Source organism: Bombina bombina, chromosome 3, assembly GCF_027579735.1.
Source record: "Bombina bombina isolate aBomBom1 chromosome 3, aBomBom1.pri, whole genome shotgun sequence".
In the NCBI taxonomy this organism is placed as follows: Eukaryota; Metazoa; Chordata; class Amphibia; order Anura; family Bombinatoridae; genus Bombina; species Bombina bombina.
Window position 1 is genome coordinate 1,222,657,807 of NC_069501.1, and position 18,155 is coordinate 1,222,675,961.

An 18,155-nucleotide genomic window follows, 5' to 3' on the forward strand; every position below is an offset into this window, starting at 1 on the left:
ATACAATTTACTTTTCAGGTTAGCTACTAGTCGACCAAATCAGCTTCATAGGAACCTGATACAATAAAGGGCATTTCTGATCAAAGTTGCTTAGTTGTTCAGTTATTCAGAGGAATTAACTTGAGCCTCAACTGGTTTGTGTGCACATGTAGTATGTAATATAAGAGTTATAGAATTTTGACTTAAAGGGACAGTAAAGTCATAATTAGACATTCAGGATTTAGACAGACCATATCATTTTATACAACTTTCTAATTTACTTATATTATTTAATTTGCTTCCTTCTCTTCTTATCCTTTGCTGAAAGATTTATCTAGGAAAGCTCAGGAGCAGATTGGTGGCTGCATATATATACACTGATTGTCATTGGCTCACCCATGTGTTTAGTTAGAAACCAGTGGTGCATTGCTGCTCCTTCAACAAATGATACCAAGAGAATGAAACAAATGTAATTATAGAAGTAAACTGGAAAGTTGTTTAAAATTGTATGTTCTACCTAAATCATTCAAGAAAAATGTTGGGTTTCATGTCCCTTTAACGTGCTTAATATGTAAAATATAATAAAACAAAAAGAAAATGTTTTTTTTTCATAAAAAAAAAAAATCATTTTATTTTTAACCCCTTAATGACCACAGCACTTTTCCATTTTCTGTCCGTTTGGGACCAGGGCTATTTTTACATTTCTGCAGTGTTTGTGTTTAGCTGTAATTTTCCTCTTACTCGTTTACTGTACCCACACATATTATATACTGTTTTTCTCGCCATTAAATGGACTTTCTAAAGATACCATTATTTTCATCATATCTTATAATTTACTATAAAAAAAATTATATAATATGAGAAAAAATGGGAAAAAACACTTTTTCTAACTTTTAGCCCCAAAATATGTTGCACATCTACAACCACCAAAAACAACCATGCTAAATAGTTTATAAATGTTGTCCTGAGTTTAGAAATATCCAATGTTTACATGATCTTTGCTTTTTTTGCAAGTTATAGGGCAATAAACACAAGTAGCACTTTGCTATTTCCAAACCACTTTTTTTCAAAATTAGCGCTAGTTACATTGGGACCCTGATATCTGTCAGGAATCTCTGAATATCCATTGACATGTATATATTTTTTTAGTAGACATCCCAAAGTATTGATCTAGGCCCATTTTGGTATATTTCATGCCACCATTTCACCGCCAAATGCAATCAAATAAAAAAATAATTTCCTTTTTCACAAATTTTTTCACAAACTTTCGGTTTCCCACTGAAATTATTTACAAACAGCTTGTTCAATTATGGCATAAATGGTTGTAAATGCTTCTCTGGGATCCCCTTTGTTCAGAAATAGCAGACATATATGGCTTTGGCGTTGCTTTTTGGTAATTAGAAGGCTATTAAATGCCGCTGCGCACCACACGTGTATTATGTCCAGCAGTGCAGGGGTTAATCAGGGAGCTTGTAGGGAATGTGTAGGGTTAATTTTAGCTTTAGTGTAGTGTAGTAGACAACCCAAAGTATTGATCTAGGCCCATTTTGGTATATTTCATGCCACCATTTCAGCGCCAAATGCGATCAAATAAAAATAAATTGTTTCCTTTTTCACAAACTTTAGGTTTCTCACTGAAATTATTTACAAACAGCTTGTGCAATTATGGTACAAATGGTTGTAAATGCTTCTCTGGGATCCCCTTTGTTCAGAAATAGCAGACATATGTGGCTTTGGTGTTGCTTTTGATAATTAGAAGGCTGCGAAATGCCGCTGTGCATCACTCGTGTATTATGGCTAGCAGTGAAGGGGTTAATTAGGTAGCTTGTAGGGAGTTTGCAGGGTTAATTTTAGCTTTAGTGTAGAGATCAGCCTCCCACCTGAAACATCAGACCCGCTGATCCCTCCCAAACAGCTCTCTTCCCTCCCCCACCCTACAATTGTTCCCGCCATCTTAAGTACTGGCAGAAAGTCTGCCAGTACTAATATAAAAAGGTATATTTTTTTTGGGGGGGGGTTTAATAGCATATTTGCATATGCTGCTGTGTAGAATCCCCCCTTAGCCTCCAATATCATGGATCCCCCATCAAACAGTTCTCTAACCCTCCCCCTCTAGCCTAATGGGCGCCATCTTGGGTACTGGCAGCTGTCTGCCAGTACCCAGTTAAGTAAAAAAAAAAGATTCTTTAATTTTGAGCTACTTTCTGTAGTGTAGCTACACCCCCCCACCCCCCCCTCCCAGAACCCTTTGATTACTTTATAAATAAAATCCCCCCCCCCCTTTTCTCCCAATGTATTACAGTATTTTATTTTTCTGTAGGGTAGCGGTTCCCACCCGCTACTGCCCCGTGCACGTGCCCGCCCGCCACGTCCGTGCACGCCCCCGAGTACTTCCGCCTCCAATCCCGTCCCCCTCCACATGATCATGGGCCATTGCTGGCCGCCCACCCGCCTCCCTGTTGCGCTCCCACCCACCAACCATGCTCCGGTGCAGAGAGGGCCACAGAGTGGCTCTCTCTGCATCGGAGGCTTGTAAAGGGGTATTGCAGGATGCCTCCATATCGAGGCATCACTGCAATACCCTCAGAGCTGCTGGAAGCGATCGCGATCGCTTCCAGCACTCTGTTAGACAACTGACGTACCAGGTACGTCTATTGTCATTAACTGCTTGTTAATGCATGACGTACCTGGTACGTCAGTTGTCATTAAGGGGTTAAATGTATCTTTGTTTTTCTCTAGAAGTGATCACAGATAAGGAACGCAGACGTTAAATGTAAATTTTATAATGTAAGGTCAGGTTACCATAGCAAAGAACTTGCTATGGCGCAATTTTAGAGAAATCTAATGTCCGTTTTTTCAGACTGAAAACGAGCCCTAACAAGGGAGTACTGTATTTTGCCAAGCAAAGCTCTGCATGGGTTTGAATTTCCCACTGGACCTCAAAACATGACTTATGGGCTTGAACTGTAAAAAAAAAAAAAAATTCCAAACAACTTTATTAGCAAAATATTAATAACAAGACATGGGGGCTTGTTTCTGCGCAAGCCTTCAGGCTCGCCGAGAACAGCAGTTATGAAGCAGTGGTCTAAGGACTGCTGCTCCATAACTTGTCCTCTGCCTATACCAGGGGTAAGCAACCTTCGGCTCCCAATTGTTTTGTAACTACATTTCCCATGATGCTCAGATAGCCTAAAGAGTGTCTCAGCATCATGGGAAATGTAGTTCCAAAACATCTGGGAGCCGAAGGTTGCTGACCCCTGGCCTATACGGTCGGGCTGATTGACACCCCCTGCTAGTGGTCGATTGGCCGCAAATCTACAGGGGTGGCATTGCACAAGCAGTTCTGGTGAACTGCTTGTGCACTGTTAGCGATGTCTGTCGTATCATCGTATCATGTCGTCGGACATTGTATCATGTCGGACAGACATTGATAAATTGGCCCCTTGGAATCCATTTCAGTTACACTATAGCCTAAAAATCCATACTAACATCCAACATATGACCACATCATTATTACCTGTAACTCTTATTAATTACATAAGACCTGACATTAAATCCTCCAAGCTCGATAGTTTAAATATAATTATATTCCATGAAACATCTCTCAAGGACGTTTAAAAAAAAAAAAAAGTAATTACAACTTTTTTTTTTTTTAAATGTACATCAAAATAAACAAAGGAAAACATTAAAAAAGGGTTATCTTATTGTCACACTAGAGTCTGATAGTCTGTCTGGCAGTGAAAGCTTATTCTATTTCAGTTAAACACACCCTGAAGAGATAAACACCCAACATTGAATTGATAACGAAGAACAAAGAAATAATCTTTTTTATGGTAAAGAGGGGTTTGCATAAGTAGTCACATTATCTGCAGGATGTTGGAAAGAAAATAAACAGCAGCAGAATTGAAGATTTTTTTTTTCTCAAATGGAAAGCATAATATTATTTTTTTTCTCACCCCTTTAACATGTTCCCAATTATCTATTTTACCTGGTAAATTGTATTAAACTGTTTATCTACTTTTATTTTGGCATTTGTAAAAGTTAATGTTTGCCCCTTGTATCCCAACCTATACTAAATATTTAGAAAAACTTTATAAACAAGAATGTATAGAAGAAAGTACACTCCCAGTGGGGGGGCGGGGGGGGGGGGGGGGCGGAGGGCAGAGAGATAATAAAATGCTCATTTTCCATTGTTCTGGCTAAGTAGTTGTGTCATTGTGTAAAGAGAGATACGGTAAGAAATGTTTTGTGTAAATATAGAGAGAAAAAGCTAATGAGTTTTCTCCCTGGAAGCCTAGGTTGTTGTTTTCAATTAGCAGGTAAATAAAGCTATTTTATATAGAAAAATATACCCAAAGGAGCAATTACCAATGCATAGCATTATAGTATATTGTTAGGCAAACTATAGCAGGCCTCTCTGGCAGTTAAAGGGGCATGAAACCCACATTTTTTATTTCATGATTTAGGTCCAGTTTACTTCTATTATCAAATTTCTTTCATTCTCTTGGTATCATTTGTTGAAGGAGTAGCAATACACTACTGGTTTCTAACAGAACACATGGGTGAGCCAATGACAATCGGTATATATATATGCAGCCCCCAATCAGCAGCTAGAACCTAGGTTATTTTCTGCTCCTGAGCCTACCTAGACAAACCTTTCAGCAAAGGATACGAATAGAAGGAAGCAAATTAAATAAAAGAAGTAAATTGAAAAATTGTTTAAAATTGTATTCTCTGTCTAAATCCTGAATGTCTAATTATGACTTTACTTTCCCTTTAAGGGGTTAGGCACTGCTTACTGTCTGATAAAGGGTCAAGTGTTGTAACTTTGTGTTTAATCCACAAAAAATGGTGTTCATATATAGTTAAAATCAGCTCCAGAGCGGCAATGCAATGCACTACTGGAACTTTCCTGAACACATATGGTGAGCAAATGACAAGAGTCATATCTGCATAGCCACCAATTACCAGCTAGCACCCCAGGAGTTCTTCTGTTTCTTAGTCTACCTAGGTATGCTTTGCAACAATCACTTTAGGAAAACAAAGTAGTAATACACTGAAATCTCACTTAAATTTGCGTGGTCTATCTGAAGAGTTAAAGTTCAGTTTGAACTTTTGTTTTGTCCCTTTAATGTAACGTCATCCATCAATATATAATGTATTGTCACTCTGGACTAGGATATAGATATTAACCATTAAAGGGACACTAAAGTCAAAGTTAATTTAAGGATTCAGATAGAGCATGCCATTTTAAGACTTTACAAATTACTTCCACACCATTTTATATGCACACTTTTTGAGGCACTAGCTACTACTGAGCATGTGCAAGAGTTCATAGTGTATACGTATATGAGTCTGTGATTGGTTGATGACTGTCACATTATACAGGGGGCTGTCAAATTAAGGACATTTTTATATTTGTTAGACAAATATATTGCTCAATTAAAATTCAGAGCAAGTGCTACTGCATAGTCTTTTTATTATGCATGTTTTTATTATGCAACTCTTCTATAATTTAAAGGGACACTCAAGTGAAAATTAAACTTTAATTATTCAGATAGAGCATGCAATTTTAAACAACTTTCCAATTTACTTCCATTAACAAAATGTGCAGTCTTTTTATATTTACACTTTTTGAGTCACCAGCATTTACTGAGCATGTGCAAAAATTCACAGAATAAACGTGTATGAATTTGTGATTGGCTGATGGCTATCACATGGTACGAGTATGCATTTGTGATTGGCTGGTGGCTGTCACATGGTACAGGGGGAGTGGAAATAGATAGACATAACTTTTAAAATTGTCAGAAAAAAATCTACTACTCATTTGAAGTTCAGACTAAGTGCTATTGCATTGTTTTGTTATCTTGCATTTGTTGATTATGCAAATCTACTGTGTTGACATAATTAAGAAAACACAAACAAAAAAAAACACATTGAAACTGGAAATTGAATTAAAAATCATCAAGAAATAGATAAAGCTCTAGTTCTGCCTGGTTGTGGGGCCACACTGTCTACATGGACTGACAGGACCTCTTTGTGCTTGTGAGTAATGTTGTTTAAGAGTCTGCATGCTAAGCTCTAATTGAGCTGAGTGTCTCCATCATTCTCTTAGGCTATGCAAATGACCCTTAGGATTTGTATCCCTAAAGGCAATATGGTAATCCAGGACTTAACCCTTTGCTACAAATGTTATCAGCACCTCACTGACCTGGCCATAGAAGACACAACATATGTTTAGGGTTAGCTGATCCTCTTATTGGGAAAATAACTGATTATAGCATTTTAGGGCTTTTTTATGCAGTCACAGTAAAACAACACAGGCAATGTCACCTTTGTTATAATGAGATAAAATGATTTACATACAAAACATGTTCGGCATTACTATGTAATCTTACCTATAGACAAAAGGGGCATTATTCCTCTCTGCCCCAATTCATGTGCAATAACTTTTTAAGTCAATCAATTTGAAGGGTAGCTGTTATATCTCTCATATATAGTAACAATTTAACTTTGATATTTCAGATAGAGCAATTTTAAGAAAGGGACAATCTACTCCAGAATTGTTATTTTGTGAAAAGATAGATCGTCCCTTTAATACCCATTCACCAGTTTTGCATAACCAACACAGTTATCTTAATATACTTTTTATCTCTGTGATTACCTTGTATCTAAGCCTCTGCAGACTACCCCCTTATTTCAGTTCTTTTCACAGACTTGCATTTTAGCCAATCAGTGCCCTCTCATAAGAAAGTCCACGGGCGTGAGCACAATGTTATCTATATGGCACACAGGAACATATTTCGTCTAGCTGTTAACAAATGTAAAATTCATTGAGATAAGAGGCGGCCTTCAAGGGTTTAGAAATTATCATATGACCCTACCTAGGTTTAGCTTTCAACTAAAAATACCAAGGGAACAAAGCAAATTTGATTATAAAACTAAAATGGAAAGATGTTGAATATTTCATGCCCTATCTGAATCATGAAAGTTTAATTTTGGTTAGATTGTCCCTTTAAATTGACTTCTAGTCTCAAATTTACTTTGTCCTCTTGGAATCCTTTGTTATAAAGCATACCTAGGTATGTTCAGGAGCATCAATGCAATACTTGGAGGTAGCTGGTGAATGGTGACTTTTACACACAAATGTGTCTTGATGCGGCTCATCATGTGTTCAGCTAGCTCCCAGTAGTTAATTGCTACACTGGAGCTGAGTTTATACATTTAACCCATTTGGTACAGCCTTTCTGTCCTGGCTCAAAACCCAGTGTGTATAGTGTTTTAGGGTTAGGTTTCTGAAGTCTGGAATATGCATTTAACATTTTTCTAGAGGCAGAACTACCATTGGTGCAGCCGGTGCAGTGGCACCAGGGCCCATGTGCTGGAGGGGTCAGATAGCAGCCGGTCTATACATAAGTATGTGCAGAATGTGTACAGTCCGAATGCAGGGGAGCTTTGTATCAATGCAGATTCTATCTATCTATCTATTTATTTATCTATCATCTGTCTGTCTATCTATCTATCAATCAATCAGTCAATCTATTTATCTATCTATCTATCAATCAATTTATCTATCTATTTATTTATTTATTTATTTATCTATCATCTGTCTATCTCTCTATCAATCTATCTCTATATGTCTGTCTATCTATATATATTATATGTCTGTCTGTCTATCTATATATTATCTATCTATCTATCTATCTATTATATATCTGTCTGTTTATCTATATATATATATATATATATATTATCTATCTATCTATCTATCTTTATCTGTCTATCTAAATAGTATCTATCTATTATCTATCTATCAATCTATCTATCTCTGTCTATATATATTATATATCTGTCTGTCTATCTGTCTGTCTATCTATATATTATCTATCTATCTATCTTTATCTGTCTATCTGTCTATCTATATGTCTGTCTATCTAAATAGTATCTATCTATCTATCTATCTATCTATATTATATCTGTCTGTCTATATCTATATATCTGTCTATTATCTTTCTATCTAATATCTATCTATCTATCTATCTATCCATCTATCATCTGTCTGTCTATCTATATGTCTGTCTGTCTGTCTATCTATCTATCTATCCATCCACCTATCTATCTTTACCTGTCTGTCTATCTATCTATATGTCTGTCTATCTAAATAGTTACTATCTATCTATCTATCTATCTATCTATCTATCTCTCTCTCTCTCTATCTATCTATCTATCTATCTATCATCTATCTATCTATCTATCTATCTATCTATCTATCTATCTATCTATCTATCTATCTATCTGTCTGTCTGTCTATACCTATCTATATGTCTATTATCTTTCTGTCTAATATCTATCTATCTATCTATCTATCTATCTATCTATCTATCTATCTATCTATCTATCTGTCTGTCTGTCTGTCTGTCTGTCTGTCTGTCTGTCTGTCTGTCTGTCTGTCTGTCTGTCTGTCTGTCTGTCTGTCTGTCTGTCTGTCTGTCTGTCTATCTATCTATCTATCTATCTGTCTGTCTGTCTGTCTGTCTGTCTGTCTGTCTGTCTGTCTGTCTGTCTGTCTGTCTGTCTGTCTATCTATCTATCTATCTATCTATCTATCTATCTATCTGTCTGTCTATATCTATCTTTCTGTCTGACTATCTATCTATCCTCAACATCATTATACAGAGCAGCATGTATATTATAACTATTGCTAGTTACCTTTGGCGGCCCTCTGTTGAGTAAGTCCGCTACTGAATTCTTCCAAGAATTAAAAATTTTTTTTAGGAAACGAGGGCAAAATAACCAATTAACATTTACTGAAAAGATTTTTTCTTTCAACAAATAATGATTTTATGACGAATCCAGTTTTGAGTTTTATGTTCCTTAAAATTGTAGTTCTGATTATTTCTTATTGTTTTTTATGTGTCTGTCTGTAAAACATTTAGCTAGGTTACAACTGTTTAAGTGGAGCAAAAGGCTTGATAAATTTATCCCTTGAGGGTAAATGTATTAAATGCCGGATGGACATGATTCGCTGCTAAATGCCCCCTGCACATTCACGGCCAATCACAGGTGGGTCTCAATCATTCCGATCCTATCTGATTGGGATGATTGCAGTCCGCCACCTAAAAGGTGCATCCGCTGCTTATTAAATCTCCCCCTTAGAGTTATCAACTTGTCAAAAGTAAAAATAGAAATTCTAAAGTTATATTCCTGAGCTATATAATCCCAGAATAGATTTCTCCAGAATGTTCCTATCAACCATAAAACAATTGGCCTTGCCCCTGACCTACTAAACAGATCAGGAGTTTTTTTTTTATATATGTAATTTCCAAATGAGCACCAGAGTTAAAATCAGATTAAAAACATAATTGATTAAAACCCTTGAGGGCATTCTCAAATCTGAGCTTGTTTGTATGCCTGAGGACAAGGCTTGAACTCATTGTATTTGGAGATCACATACCAAGGAGCCTATTTACTATGGTGCGAGCGGACAGGATCCGATATAGCGGCCGCTATCAGGGGGTATTTAGACCATTGCTTCATAACATCTGTTTCCGGCGAACTTGATAAATATGCCCCCAAGACTGTATTATCACAAACTGTGATAAATAAACAAGAGCTCTGTAGTAAATAAGCTATTGGGGTTGATTTATCAAGCTCCGTATGGATGGATGCCCCTGTTAACACGCGAGCCTTCAAACAGAAGTTATGAAGCAGTGGTCTATAGGCCGCTGCTCCATAACTTGTCCGTCTGCTCTGAGGTCGCGGACAGAATGCGATCGGATTGGTTGACACCCCCTGCTAGCGGCTGCGAATCTTTAAGGGGCGGCATTGCACCATCAGTTCACAAGAACTGCTGGTGCAATGATAAATGCTGACAGCGTATGCTGTCAGCATTTATTGATGTACGGCGGACATGATACGCTACATCGTATCATATCCGCTCGCACTATGATAAATTGGCCACATTGTATTTGTTAAAAGGGACAGAAAAGTCTCAGAGCAACTTCACAATTTACTTCTAAAATAAAATATGCTTTGTTCTCTCTGTATCTTTTGTTAAATAGAATACCTGGGTAAGCTTATGTACTGCTGGGAGATAGCTGGTGATTGGTGGCTGCACATAATATGCTTTTTGCCATTGGTTTACCAAATGTGTTTAGTTCCCAGTTGCTGCTCCTGAGATTAAATAAAGAAAATAAAAAAAATAATCTTCAACAAAGGATACTAAGAAAAAAATAATAATTTGATACTAAAAGATAACTGGAAAGTATCTGTATCATTAAAGATACATTTGCTGTCCCATTAAGAACAAATCTATCTATAAGGCAATGCTTTTTTGCATGTCTTCTATAAAATGTATATAAAATGTCCTATCTGTAGAAAATATTGTATGAATGCTAAAATATCCTCCTATAATTGGTTATGTTATAAAGGTCACTGACATTATGTAAGCCTAAAGATTCACACTATTGCAACATGAATTCATTTAAGACAGAATAACTTTAATGGAGAGATCAGGGGTACCCCAAATATACAAATTGGGAGACTCATTTTTTAAATTTACAATGCTAGTTTTTTTTAAAGGGGTGTTGAACTCAAAATGTAACTTTCATGATTCAGATAGAAAGTACAGTTTTTAAAAACGTCTTTCAAATGTACTTCTTTTATTAGGTTTACATTGTTCTCTTTGAATAAACATAGCACTTTTCCATGAGATCCTACTGAGGTAGGGTCAGGAGCGTGCACATGTCTTGAGCAATATATGTACAACATTGTGATAAATATATCTGCAACCACTGCTTCCATATAGTGTGCAACAGACCTTCATGATTCTAAGTCTACTTCAGTATGCTCTCATGGAATGGAGATAAGTTTTAATAAAGTATACCAAGATAATTATAAACTCAATTTAAACTATGAAAGTTTCATTTTGCCTTCTATGGTTCACAAATAGTTTAACAGGTTTCACCCCAGTGATCTGAGGACAGCTTTATCTCAGTCTATTAACTCTCACCCATCTGGTTCTTTAGTGGTGCCACAGTGAGTGATTAGAGGTCTCTTGTCAGTCACTATTAAGACTAATGTAACTGTTAATGTGTGGAGACATCATCATGTATTGTGTAAAGACAGCACACAAATGGGGAGAGGCACTTCATTATTGTGATGATAGGGAATGGGGCTCTTAGCTTATACCCCACAGCACTTAGAAGGAAATGTGACACCTTGTTGGAAACAGGGAATCTCCTCTTTCCAATGAACATGACACCTCCAAGCACCACTGCATTTCTGGTAAAGGAGAGGCTTCTGTAATTGGTGCTGGCTCTATAATACATTTGGTTGGTCCATGATTGGACTGCAATCCATCAGGGACATTATATAGAGAGCATATCTAGAAAACAAAAAAGCCCTTAAAGGGACAGTTTACTCAAAAAAATTCTCCCCTTAAATTTGTTCCCAATGATCCACTTTATCTGCTGGAGTGTATTAAATTGTTTACAAGTATTTCCTTTACCCTTATATTGGCATTTGAAATAGTTGAATTAGCCTGTAGTATCCCCACCTATTCTGAAACTTTTTGGCCTTATGGCCAAACTATAAGTAAGCTGTGTAAACAGAGCCAGCAGAATAAGTTACACGCCCAGTGGGTTATAGAAGCAATAAGGTAATAAATGTTAATATTCCATTGTTCTCTCCAAGTATTGGTGATTGGTTTACGGACAGATATAAGATAAAGAAGCATGTATATGTACACAATGTGATAAAGTAATGGAATCTGATTATACCTACAAGTTCAACCCATTTTATTAGGTTGTGGCTTCAAAACACAAAACCAGCTAATTCATATACACAAGTAAACATCAAAAAGTAAATTCTCATACATGTTATACTCTGCAACTGGTAAAAAAAGTAATTGGCAACACATTAAGATAAAAACAATTTCACAGTATACTGTCCTTTAATGTTTTTCATATGGGGTCCATTAATTTGGTACTAGTGGGCATGGGTGACCGTGATCTGCATCTTTGATTTCTGGTTGAAAAATATAAGGCATATTATAAGGCAAATATAAACTGAAATTGTTGGGGGTTGTAATATCAGGGGCAGCCACATTGTATTGTGCCTAGGGCAGCACAGTACCGTTGCCCTGTTTCTGTCTCAATTTACAGATGAGGTGTTGCAGACACTATTGGGTAGTACATAATCACCATAGCAACAACAATCAACCAATAAGGTGGGGTTCCTTTTTAACCTCAAACAAAATATAATTTGGTGTAAAAAAATAGTAACTCATATGATTATATTAACCTGGTAAGTATATAGCATAAGTAATTTTGTTTCTTGCCTGCGTGTACTCATGTGTATGTCCATAGACATGAGTACACACACACACAAGAAACAAAATGGCATATGTTACAAAACTTACAAAGTCATTACTTGGTATTTTTATATATCCCTGAATGTAGTCATTTAATATATCCCTGAATATATATATATATATATATATATATATATATATATATATATATATATATATATATATATGTGTGTGTGTGTGTGCTTATTTAATATACAGGCTAAACCTACTCCCCCCCCCCACCTGTAGAACTCTGCCCACTGTAGACCCACCCCAACTCTCCAACCTTATTCAAATACACCTCCCCCCACTTGCACAATATCCTGCCCTGACCTTGCTATAACCCACTAAAACAATACCCTCTCCTCTGCACTTTACACTCTTGCTCCGCCCCAACTTTGCAAAGCCCCACATCGTCAGCTCCAGCCCTGGCATTCCCAGTCCCAGCAAACACGCCACCTGCAAAAATGCTCCCACACTGCTGAACGTGCCTGGAGGAAATCCCGCCCTGAACCTGATTTCATGCACTATAAGTTCATTCTTCATTCTTACACCTCTGCCCTTCACCTAGCTAAGAAAACCTACTTCTCTTCTCTTATATCCACCCACTCCTCAAACCATAAAAGACTCTATTTTCAAATCTCTCCTCTACCCACATGCACTATTCCCTCATCTATATTCAGTGCTCAAGACCTGGCTGACTACTTTTTCAATAAAACACCATCTGAAGAAACATCCCAACACAAGCCTACAATCTCCCTACTTTGCTCTCAGTCACCCCCCTCTGCCACTCTCTGCACCCTCCTCCCAACCACTGAGAGTGAAGTTGCTTCCCTATTGTCTTCCTCACACCTCACTACCTGCCCACTTAACCCTATTCTTTCATATCTAATACCTTTTCTGTCTCCCATCCTCACTCTGGCTCTTACTCATATATTCAACCTATCCCTTTCTACCGTTTCATTCCCTGCCTCCTTCAAACATGCAAATGTCACCCCCATCCTCAAAAAACCCTCCCTTGACCCTAACTCTCCTGCAAACTACCGCCCCATTTCACTGCTCCCGCTAGCTTAAAAAATCCTTGAAAAACTAGCTTTTGATCGCTTAACCAACTTCCTGTCATCCAACTCATTGCTTGACCCCCTGCAATCTGGCTTCCGTCCCCAACACTGAACTGAGACTGCCCTCACCATGGTTACTAACTATCTCCTTTCTGCTAAAAACAAAGGCTACTACTCTATACTCATCTTACTTGACCTCTCTGCTGCCTTTGACACTGTTGACCATCCCATTCTCCTACGGACTCTCAGCTCTCTTGGGCTCTGTGACACTGTCCTCTCCTGGATTCACTCTTATCTCTCTAACAGATCCTTCTCTGTCTCTTTTGCTGGTGACTCCTCCTCTCCATTTCCTCTGTCTTTTGGAGTACCTTAAGGCACTGTCCTAGGTCCTCTACTCTTCTCTATTTACACTTCTTCACTGGGTAAACTCATCAACAGCTATGGCTTTAACTATAACTTCTTTTTTTTTTTTATAATTTATTTTAAATCCAGTACAGTGTACAACCACATAAATCAAACCTTTTATGCCACACAGGGCAAGGTAAAGAATATTATAAAACAAAAACATAACAAAATAACATAACATATATGCTTTCTCACAATTGATTAATCATCTCAACTAGGGCAATATTTGTGCACTGAACTGGTTTTTTTTCTGTTTTCATTACATCAAAAATAACAAAAAAACAGGGCTAGACAAACCCCACAACCAGACAAAGCAAAAAAGAAAAAAAAAAAAAAAAGAAGGGAAAGGGAATCCTCTCACTCCGCCCCATTTATCATGACCAAAATTGAAATTAAATTTCTGAACTATTGGATATCCATGAATGTGGAAAGAGATTTAATATAACCATTTCAGCAAAACTTACTGAGGATGTAAAGGGCGTTAAAATTTGCTTTTGTATAGGCCTAGGGTAGGAGTTAATAATGGGATACCACCCAAATAGGAACTTTTTAATTCTAGGTTCAGAGGCCTCCTGTAGATGATATGATTAAAAAATAATTTGATCTTGGATAGCGTACAAGATCTCGGATAGTGCAGGCCCTTTTTTTGCTTTCCATTTTTTGAGAATACTCTGTCTGACGGCTAATATTAAAGTATTTAAAGAACGAGTCCAATGCCTGTCAAAACTGATCGATGACTCAACCAGTAGGATAATATCCCGGAATGTGAGGGAAACAGTCACACCATGTATATTATTAAACCAATATATAAATTTCAGCCAAAGCTGATTTATCTTAGGACAAGTCCAGAACATATGTAATAAGTCCGCTTCCTTATATGCACACCTGGGGCACTGAGCTGATCTAGATGGATAGAATCGTGCCAGTTTAACTGGATGGAGATAAAAATTGTTTATTAGTTTCGTGTGCGATTCTTTCCATGTTGAGGGGACTTTACAGTCTTCTAAGGATTTAAAACTTTGTATAATTCTCTCGGGCTCTATATCCCTGATTGACTTACTCCATTGATCACTGATCTTGCTAAGGAAGCCTTGCGATTGTTTGGAAAGCATAATGTCATAAATTAGTGAGATCGAGGTGGCACCAGCCACCACCTTCTGTATTAAGACTCTGATGTCGGACCATGCAACCGATAGGGGAAACCTCCAAACCTGTGACACAATGAAATGACGTACCTGAAAGAACGCAAAAAGATCTGATCTTGGTAATTGATAAAGGGAAAACAAAGTTTCACCTTCTAATACTACCTTATCTATGCCAATTAATTGAGAGATATTATTTAACCCTTTTTCAGCCCATTTTTTAAAGGTTCTCTGGCGTAAGCCGGGGGGAAAAAGTGGATTACCCCTAATTGGGAGAAATTCTGAGATTGAAAAATCTATTTCCAAGAGCTTACAAAACTTGTGCCACGCCAGAACTATATTTTTGATTGTGATTAATGAGGAAACATTGGAGGGTAATTGACATGGTTTACAGTGTAAAATCGCAGATAATGCGAAAGGGTAAATCAGCAAAGATTCCTGTACCGAAGAGGAAAATGTATCTGTTTTTGCCAGCCAGTCAATAGCAATTTTTACCATCGCTGCAATGTTATAAAGATTAATATCAGGTAATGATAAGCCGCCAGCCCGTGATTTCTGCATTAGCCTGGCTAAAGCAATGCGTGCTTTTTTATTTTGCCAGCTAAATTTGGAGACAGAACTATATAGACTTCTACGATCCCTATTAGTTATGAAGAGGGGCAAGTTTTGTATCGGATAGAGAAGACCTGGAAATATGATGGTTTTAATCAAATTTACTCTCGCAGTGAGAGATATCGGGAAAGAAGTCCATAGTTTCAGATCTTGTTTGATTTTTTTAAATAATGAAAAGTAATTATCTGTGTACCAGTATTTCGGATTTTTATGCAGCATTAGACCCAAGTATTTAACAGAATCTACCACTTTAAACGGATTACCGGGATAACTTGTGGCTACATTCCCAATGTACATTAATTCACTTTTTTCTGTATTTACTTTGTATCCTGAAAATGAGCTGAACTCCTCTAGTATCTGTCTCAAAATTGGGATAGATTGTTGTGTATTTTCTAAAAAAACAAGAATATCATCAGCATATAGTAGTGTAATTAGGCGTAGAGAACCCACTGAAATCCCTGCTAAACTATTTCTTAATCTTATCGCTAATGGTTCTAATGCTACATTGAACAGCAAGGGAGACAATGGACATCCTTGCCTTGTACCTCGCTGTAGAGTTATTTTGGGCGAGATCATTCCGTTTACCAATAAGAATGAGATTGGCTTCGCATAGATTTTATAGATAAATTGCAAGAAGTTGCCCTGTATCCCGAATTGTCTGAGTGAATTAAAAAGGTGATCCCATACAATAGAATCGAACGCTTTAACAGCGTCCAGAGTGAGAACTGCCATGTCTTTACAGATATCTGTACTGGGTTTTTGCTCCACATTCCATGCATAATCTATCAGCGTAGTTAGCTTACGGATGTTTTTAGAGGCATTCCTCCTGACCATAAAACCAGTCTGATCTAAATGGATAAGTTTCTGTATAGCGAGAGAAAATCTATTAGCTAAAATTGAGGCTAAGATCTTATAGTCACAATTTAAAACTGATATCGGCCTATACGATCCTGGGTCCTCTGGATCCTTACCCTTTTTTAGTATCAGTGTGACGTTAGCCATTGAAAAATAGGATGATATAGGAATGTCTAAAGTATAATATTCATTGAAAAGCTTCTCCAGCACTGGTACCAGATCATCTTTAAGACATTTATAATATTCCGCGGGTAATCCATCTGGGCCAGGAGCTTTGTTAGGTTTCAGATTATCAATGGCCTTACTAATTTCTAATCTAGTTATATTATCATTTAACATTGTTGATTCTTCCACCTGCATCCTGGGTACATCAATTTTAGACCAGAATGTCTCTTGCACATCCGGATTAATTTTAACTGACGAATATAGATCTTGATAATAAGAAGCAAAAACCCCACAGATCTCTGCCGTCTCCATGTATCTGGTCTTATTCTCTTTGATGACTGGTATAAGATTTTTTCTCTTCCTGATTTTGGTAAGTTTAGCCAAATATTTGGCTGAGGAACCATGAAGCCCCTTGTAATGCCTATTTATTCTTATCTCCTCAATTTGAGCTTGTTCTTTAAGAAAGAGATCTCTTTTCTTTCTAATAAGAAAATAGTCATCCCAGTTGTTTTGTGATGGGGTATTCTGAACTAAGATAAAGGCCTTCTTTACTCTCTCGGCCAAAGTAACCTCCCGTAATTTAATCTTTTTCCTACGTATATTTAGGTAGGCTATAATGTCACCTCTTAAGACCGTTTTGGAGGCCTCCCAAAAAGTTTCAACTTTGTTTTCGAATTCCCTGTTATTGGAACCATATTCAAGCCATTTTGATTGTAACCACAACCGAAACCTAGGGTCAGAACATAAGTATCGAGGGAAACAGAATACCGGTTTCTGCTTCCTGTCTTCTTTGCATGATGAGAATATTAACGCAATTATTGCATGGTCCGAAATCAGGACTTCACCTATCGTCGCCTTAGATTGCCATACCGACAATGACTCAGAGATCAGGAATAAGTCAATCCTAGAAAATGTCCTATGACCTTTAGATTCACAAGTGAAAGTCGCGATGTCAGGGTTTTGAATTCTCCAAATATCTGTTAATTTCAATTTATAGCAAAGTCTCTGAAAATGTTTAGCACTTTGTCTATTACTAACTATGTTTTTGCATGAGAACCTATCTATTGAGGGATTCAACGTCATGTTAAAATCACCACATAGAATTAAGTTGCTTCCAGTAAACGGGAACAACTTATTTTGGATATTATCCCAGAAACCTAGTGAAAATTTATTGGGAGCATAAATACAACAAATTATAAATTTTATATTTTTTATCATTATATGCAATAAAATATATCTGGCCTCATCATCAATCTCAGTTTTTATAATTTTGTAGTCTAATTGTTTGTGTAATAGTATTGCGATTCCACATTTTTTATTAGAACCATTAGTGGAGATTACTTCTCCAACCCATTTCATCTTAAATTTGAATGCCTCTGACTCCTTAAGATGTGTTTCTTGAAGACAGGCCATATCAGGCTGCCTCTGAGCTAATGTTCTAAGAATCAATTTACGTTTCATTGGTGAACTAATACCCCCCACGTTCCAGGAGAACATCCTAATTTCCATTGTCATTTCTTAAATCTAAGGGGGATCGGAGGCACGTGAGAGGGGGGAGCCACAGAAGGAGGACAGGGGGGGAGA